The sequence below is a fragment of the Pyrus communis genome, chromosome 14, assembly GCF_041283825.1.
Source record: "Pyrus communis isolate YQ-2024b chromosome 14, ASM4128382v1, whole genome shotgun sequence".
Lineage (NCBI taxonomy): Eukaryota > Viridiplantae > Streptophyta > Magnoliopsida > Rosales > Rosaceae > Pyrus > Pyrus communis.
The window spans coordinates 9411471-9419932 of NC_142578.1; the positions used below are offsets into that span (position 1 = coordinate 9411471).

Here is an 8462-nt window from a genome sequence, read left to right on the forward strand (position 1 = left end):
AGTACCTTTATTGATGGCCAAATCGCGATGGTTTGGCCAGAAAATGGCTCGAAAGTGGCTGTCTTGGTCTCGAGTTAGCCACTTTCGAACTGTTTTCCAGCCAAAACAAGGCTATTTAGCCTTCAAAAAAGGTACCATACTCTTTGGCTCATTGAGAAGTTATGAACGTTTAAAGTTTACCCAGTTTCCAGCGAGTTTTCCAGTTTTCCCGCTGATCACTCACCTTTCAGGCTATTTTCCAGCCATCTCCAGCAACCATTGAGCTTACAAATAAGTATAATCTTGTCGTACACTTTCCTATCTTCATTTTGATATATTATGGGTCAAATTTGGTTAAGAAACGATTGAATTACAAAGCTTTGAAAATTGCCTAAACTTCCGACCAAGAGCTCTCGGACACTTAACGGAGTTTTTAACGGAATGACCAAAATGATAGATGGTGGACGATCTCAGGGACCATTTCTATTGATTTTCAATCTCAGGGACCAAAGTGATGTGTTATGCAAATCTCAAGAACCATTTTACCTATTTACCCTAATATCATAGTAAGTGAATTGGTTATTAATATTTTTTTTTTTTTTTGATAAAGCGAACTGGTTATTAATATTAAGCTCTAAAGTTTGCACGTCTTTTATTTATATTATACTATGTGACAATATTATTCGAGCATCATTCAGCAACTTTTCCACTAGTCACCTTCATTTTACAATTGTATGTTTATCCTCGTTACTAAAGTACTAATTTCATTTCACATATATAACATCTCTAACTCCTTTTGGGAAAACATAATAATCAAATACTCAAAGAAAAAATATATTTTCCCACTCTTGAAACGTGAAAGTTGCTAGTTGAGCAATGAAATTGATGGAATACCAAATATACGCAGTTCACTTGCATTAAGGATGCCATTAGCTAGGAAAAAAAGGTACTTTGTCTTGTAGTGAAAAGATTTCATACATGTAATAATTTCGTTGCCGTAGCTTTTAGTCAATGGAGGTTCTTTGGGATAGATTAGTCGGGCAAAACCCATCGCATGAAATCTTAAAGTGATGAAAACACAATTCTGTCGAGCAAAACAGAGTTAACCCAACAAATATATTCGTTAGGCGAACATGTGCTGACCAAATTGATCCGATGGAATCATCTTGCCTGACAAAGATATATGTTGGCCATCAAAGAATTAAATAATGTAATGACCTTGACCTGACGAAAAAGTCATGAGGGCAACTCTAATAACCAAATTTAAAATATAATATAACTTTTGTGCGTCGGGCTAGTATTTTCTAATTAAAAAACAATATTTAAAATATTATAATAAATAATAAATATTTTAAATTGATAATCAGGTTTGTTCATCGTAGTTTTATAGGGTTTGAGGATTGTATTTGTAAAAAATCAACAAAATCAGAGTTAAAACAACCATTAAATCATGATTTTTCATTTCTAGCCATTGAATGATTTTATTCCGTTACTTAATCTTTGAACATTTATTTTTATTGATTCTTGGCGTATGACATCTCAAAGTATATGCAAACATGTTTATATCTCTTCCAACTACTAGTTCTAATATTACCATTATAAATCTTATGCACGCTGCGAACGCCCACTTTTGGCTACCAAGCTCCTTCCTTTGCTCGCACTTATTCTCTAATTTTTACCACCAATGCTACTCCCTAGTTCTCCATAATTGAAGCAAATAATAGGGGCAGTTTGATGGAAGTTCGTTGGGAAAGGTTGGTTGCCCTAAACCATAATTAAGCCTTTCACAACGGAGAGAAACAGTGAGCCGACGAAACAGTTCGTCAGTTAAAGCTGACCAAGTTGACGAACTAGTTTTTTGTTATGCAAACCTTCAGGTATTACGTGCCATTTTATTTTTCTTGGTGCCAAGAACTTGCTTGATGAATGTAACCTTGCCCAACGAACTTGTTCCGTCTCGTAAAAGGTTTCCATAAACCCTTTGCCCTATCAACTGAAAAATCCGTCGGGTAAAATTCATGGAGAGCCAAATTGCAAATTCAGCAGGAAACCTGTATGTAAAACGGAAGGGCACAAACCCGCCTCTCTACTCCCTTCGACTCAAGTCTTGAAAGGAGCAAGTACTGTATACACAAAGTACGCCATCATAGTATTACAAATTCACATAATTTATTACATGTGTAATACTGAATCTTATATATGTTCACTAATTGGGGTTTAGAATTTGAATACTATAAGTTATAAGGTAATGCTAGGTAGACCAAAAAAATTTGATCTCCCTAATAGTACCACTACAAGCAATATGAAATCATGTTTACATGACATATATGCATGTGGTGTATTGATGGATATTTTCAGATAAGCATGTTTCGTATGATCAGCATAACTTGAGCAATGCCATGGATGAAGAATAAGTGTATAAATATGTATACTTCTCATCGGGCAAATGATTACTATGTGACAATCCATACTTTTATATAATTGACATGTATATATCTGATTGTTAGAGTGAGAGTTAGTTCTTCGGTAAAAAACAGTCTCCTCCTCCACCTCCTCCTTTATTCTTCTTTCTTCTCTGTTTCTGACATGCAAAACAGTCTTCTCATCCTTCTTCTTTGTTCCTCTTTCGTTCACCAATCTCGACGGAGCTCAAAGTTGCAGATTACAAAAGGAAGGCGCCCCACCCGCCGGGGGGGGGGGGGGGGGGGGGGGGGGGAGGGGGGGGGTGTGGGGTGGTGAAGTTGGGCGGGGCGGGGCGCGCTGGGTAAAAAATGATAATAGTAAGCATCACTAACCTTTCCAAAAGCAACTTTCAAAAACATCTGGGATGCTTGACCATTGATTACCGCCATCAAATGCCATTGCCATGTAATAATCAAGGCACTTTTTGTTTACTGACCCTCAAGCCTTCGAGATTTGCCATGTATGGCATTCGTCGAAGCCCTTGAGGGAGAGTGAGCAACAAAAATACCTTGGGGTCTTTTTGTCCGTCGATGAAATTCAAAGCCTGCTACAAATTAAGGCAAAAACCTTCACAGCCTGAAATGCTAAAATATACCATATATCCCCTCAAAACTAAGGAACTTGGTATAACATTGTTGCCTTAAGCTGAGAAGCCCTTGAGAGAGAGTGAGCAGTCACTGCTTGTAATAAAATTCAATTGAACTCCAACTCCCTTGCTTGTTGCCTTTGCCTTATTTGTTGAAGAGAGGATGGCTTAGAAGCCCTTTTATAGATCTTCAAGCCACACCAAAAAAAAAAAAAAATACACAAAGGGTATGTGGTGAAAATTGAGCATTATAGTGATTAGTCTATATCAGCAGTGGGGTATGCATATCTTGGCACTTGACCTTTGGTGGCAAAATCAGATCCTCCCGCTTCCTACGATCTTCATGATCTCTTCTTAATTAAATAAATGACATATAAGTAATGCAATGAACCAATCCAAGGTGGATTTCTCACAACAAACGAGACTTTATTCAAGCAAGTGACTCTTTACCACAATCTGGTAGAGAAGAATGTTGCCCTTGCACCAAGGCGTGAGTTCTAACCCCATCGGCTCCGTAATCTTGTTGAATTATTAGAGAGACGGGTCCACTTTCAACAACACTGATATTGTTCTCAACATAGTACTTATCACTTGCACAATTTGTCAGATATGGGGTTTTATCACAAAAGGCCTTGTGTTAGTTGGAGTGGGGTTAGAATATTTAAACTCTTTTTTTCTCATAAATACGGTCAATGTGAGATAATTTAACAAATCTAACATCTAATTTAACAAATCTATTGTTTGACCCAAAAAAAAAAAAAAAAAACAGAGAGAGAGAGAGGCTTTATTCAAGGGGTCCTAGTTAAATAAAGCAATTTGTATGAAGAAAATGATTTCTACACTTTTTTTTTCTTTCTTTACGTGCACTTTGCTGTATTGTGGACCCTTAATTCTCTTTTAATATATTCAATCTAGATATCAAAAAAGATACATATAAATGCAAAGCAAAGAAGCGTCGAAAATCACTTTCCTAACAACTTGAACTTTTTGTGATCATAAACAAGAGAGAGAGAGAGAGAGAGAGAGAGAGAGAGAGAGAGAAATTTGTCCCTTACGAACCTTGACAATGCAATTAGGCTTATCTTTAACAAAAAACAGAATAAATGAAAGCAGCATATAAGGACCTTATAGGCATCAGAACCTTATCTTTGATCTGATTCATTAAGGCTAGGGGTCAATGAAGATATATATTTAAATACTGTTTGACATTCCTTCTATCCCACCTTCTATAGTAATCTTAGCTTTTTGTTTGCTTTATATCTCCACAGCCTATGCCATATCCCTATTGGATCCTGATTTTCTAGAATGATCGGCCACAGTTCTCTAAAGCAATTAGCACGTGCCCAAATGGTTTCTGATGCCACTGATGACAAGATATTGTGTTACCTCATATATCGAGGGAGGGATACCGAAATTGTTCTATATTGTCGAAGAAAACTAAGGGCGGAGAACATTTATTTTTCATCGGACAATACGAGCTGGATGCCATTTAAATTTCTTTTAAATCGAATCCAATCCATGTCTTAGTTGAAGATGTCCCAACTACCACACATTTTCCAAGGCCTAATTGACAAAGAGCAAACTAGATATAGGTTATTTTGTGAGTCTTATTAAGAATAGTCCACTTATTGATACAAGTACAATGATTGTGATTTCATGCAAATGTTCTAAAAAGCAGTTTAGGTGGCATTAGGTGGTTGCTAGTCGCCGGAATTAATCTATAATGGGGAGGAAAATCGGGAAGGAGATTAAGCAGGCGCCGGGGCTTAGGCACCCTAGGCGAGCAATTGGGTGGCCTAAGCGGTCAGGGTGTTTCAATTTTTTAGTTTTATTTTTTCGAACTTGAGAAAGGAGGAATGCAAAGCATCTGTGTTCTTGGTTCCAAATTCCAGTGAAGAAGATGAGAGGAACAAGAGGAGTGAAAATGAGTTTCCCTCTTTTCCATTCCCATCCCACATGATCATTCTCATCTAAGGATGGTAATTCTAATTGTTAAACCCAATAATCGTGAATAACCGTCTAAATAGAACGAATTTGGGTATGAAACTTCGGGTGTATTTTGGATGTGATGAAAAACCGTGAACATTATTCGATTATGGTTTTGGATATGTTTATAGGGTTTTCCGATCCATATCGGTACTGGAATAATATGTAATATAATTTATATATAATATTATATATATATATATATATATTCATTATTCATCGAACCCATTACCTTAAGAATACGAAAGTTGCATTGTGTGAGTTTTGTGGGAAAGTTCAAAAGGTTTGAATCAAAATCAATGAAAATTCAATGGTGCTTATGGGAGATATCAAATATCAACCAACATCATTAATGTTTTAAATTCAATCCTTTCTTTTTTTATACTCCACAAGAATCGTTTCTTGAATCATTTTATACATCAAATATTTAATCATGAAATTAATATATTTTATACTAAATTATAAAATATATTTTATTCTAAATTGAATCCTTTTATTTTTATACTAAATTATAAAGCGTCAATTGAACGAATTTATTGTTTGTATTGACGAAGATAGATATAACCGTTAACGAATAGGAAATCTATTATCCAGTGGCTATGGTTATCGATAATCCCCAATGGTTGATTTACGGTTATAGGTATGGTAAATTTTCGTGGTTATAAGAATTTATATGGCATTTCCGTCCCCAAACCAAACCGTCCTCACCTTTTTTTTATTTAATTTTTTTAATTGTTGTCCAATCAAGTTGGGACAACTAGCATCCTAATTAACACAGCCTGAACATGTAAGTTTTGTGTGGCGCCCCACCTCCCTTCTTTGTATCCCAATGTTCCACTTAGTGAAAATAAAATTTACAAAAAGTGAGAAAATATAAATGGTTTTGGTCGTTAAAGTTTTTTTTGGTGACGATTTTCACACTGTTTTTATTGCTAAAGAGGTTGTTCAAATCAGCAACTGTTTCTGGGTAACTATTTTGTCAAGGAAAAGCAATTTTATTTGGAGAAAAACGTGGATGAGAGAGGAAAGTGGAGGAAAAATGTGGACAACTAGTATGCCTAGCTAGTTATGAGAGAGAGAAAAAAAAAACAGTATGATTGTGTATGTGTAACTTACTATATTGCCCATAACTTTCATTTTGGTTACTTTCTTTAGTTTCATTGTAGGGTCATAGTGATTAAAGTCTGGTTAACAAAGAAGATTTTATTAAATAGTTAGTAGAGATAATGCAAGTGTTTTTTTTTTTTTTTTTTTGGGAGATTTTGGATGCGGTCCTTAGTTATAAATATTCTTTGATTGAAATCTTGTTGGTTTTTTATTTTTGATCAAGGTCCCTGAAATTAATATGATAATTTATTTCTATGTACGTTACTATATTTTTTGAATTAAAAATTAGAAATTTTAGTTGTTTATATAAATGAGATTTTAAATAAAAAAACCATACTTTGTGGGATTAAAAATATTAAAATATAAATATACTATTGTGTGTGTGTGTGTGTGTGTATAAACATGGGTACATTCATCAAAATTAACCAAAAAAGTAATCGTATCAAAATATGGGTACATTCTTTAAAATCACAAAAAATAAAAATAAATAAATAAATAAATAAATAAAGATATTAGGCTTAATAACATTAGTAAATTTCTTCGATTAAAGTTGACATGGATACATTTTAAAATCAAAGAAAAAAGAATGTACCCATATAAGTTTAAAAATGGATTAGAAAAAAATTGAATAGATTTTATATAAAAAAATTGTACATTTTACATATAACAAATTGGTATATTTAAGAATGAGTACATTTTAAGATTAAAAAGTTTTACATGAATGGGTACATATAATTAGCATGGGTACATTTAGCAAAATAAAAAGTACAAATAAAAAAAATATATGGGTACAAATACAAATAAACTTTAAAAAATATGGACACAAAAAGAAATTAATATATGGGTACAAATTTAAACTGAAAAGAAAATTTGTACAAATTAAAAAAAATTACAAATTAAAAATTGGTACAAACTAAAACTAAAAATATATGATAAAAAATTTAATCATAAATATAAATATACTAATTGTAACATTTTTAACATTAAATGAATATATTTGGAAATAAAAAAATATTTTATTATTGAAATAATTAATGATGTTATTAATACCCAAAGACCTTGATCAAAAATTAAAAATAAAAATTTTAATTAATGGTGTAGTAAAAGGAAGAATGAGAACCTAATTTCTCTTCTTTTTTTTTTTTTTATGTCTCATACCTATATCACAGATTATTTGTTAATCTACCTGTATTACATGTTTATTATTATTTACCTCTATCACATATTTTAGTTTTTTTTTTTTTTTTTTTGCACTTCGTACTCCATCACAAATTAGTTGTTTATTTTTTATTTTTTTAATAATATACTTATATCACAAGTTCAGTTCGTAAATCTACCTGCCTCTGTCAAAAATCAACTTTTTTTTTTTTTTCTACCTATATGATAGGCAGGATACTGAGTTTTTGTGTGATATTTAACTAAAAGAAATTTAGTAAAAAGTCAATAAAAACCTTACTAATGAACCATATTTTGCAGTCCTATTAGATTAGGAATGTAATTGTGTAAATTTTAGTATATCTAGGGATATCTTAGAATATTCTCTAGGGTTAGATATTATCCTATTAGAGTTGTAAATTAGGGTAAGGAATTAACCTTCCTTACTACTATAAATAAAGGCACAATGGGGTGAAATAGAACACACCTCACAATTACACATATCTCTCTTTCTCTCTACTATTGCCGCACCCCCTCTCTTTGTCCTGTATATGATCTAGTAAATTAGGCCTACAACACATTACCAACACCCTCTTAACGCTGCGCTAAAGAGAGTTTGTTCTTCAATCCGGGGAGTTTTATGTTTTAATCATTCTTTTTATGATTAATTTGTTATTTGTTGAACGTTTTAATCATTCTTTTTATTGATTCAATTTAATTTTTCTTTGTTGAACGTGATATAATGCATTAGAGATGTAATTCCGGCTTTCAGAGAATGATCTTCTACAAATTCAAAGGCTCAGTTGTTTTCTGCCAATCAGGTTTTTTTTTTTAATAAATTAAGATATTTGAAATGAACATGAAGCATGAAACCACATTCCCCATGATGCATGAACCCCCTATATTTATATTTTCCTTTCAATTATATATATTGCATATGTGTTCGTATATTTTGTCAATATATATATATACATATATATATATATATATTTGTTCATGCAATATGCAATTATGCTATGTGGAATTTGTGAGTCAAAGTATCGAAATTAATTTAGAAGCAATTAGGGTTTTTAACATTAGAAATTAGGGGGGGGAAAGAAAAAAAAAACAAAACAAAACAAAATTTGGGATTTTTTTTTCTGGGATTCCACATCGCAACATTGAACCAGCTGACTTACAGCCAAGC

At 32.7% G+C, this 8462-nt stretch overlaps 1 long non-coding RNA gene across 1 annotated transcript; it reads right to left on the minus strand.

Moving 5' to 3' along the window:
- Window positions 1–1413: 1413 nt before the first annotated feature.
- LOC148691192 (uncharacterized) lies at window positions 1414–3179 on the minus strand. The gene is made up of 2 exons (XR_015955870.1): window positions 2775–3179; window positions 1414–2102 (listed from the first exon to the last, which is right to left on the minus strand). It is a non-coding gene; the product is annotated as an uncharacterized LOC148691192 (long non-coding RNA).
- Between the last annotated feature and the right edge of the window lie 5283 nt (window positions 3180–8462).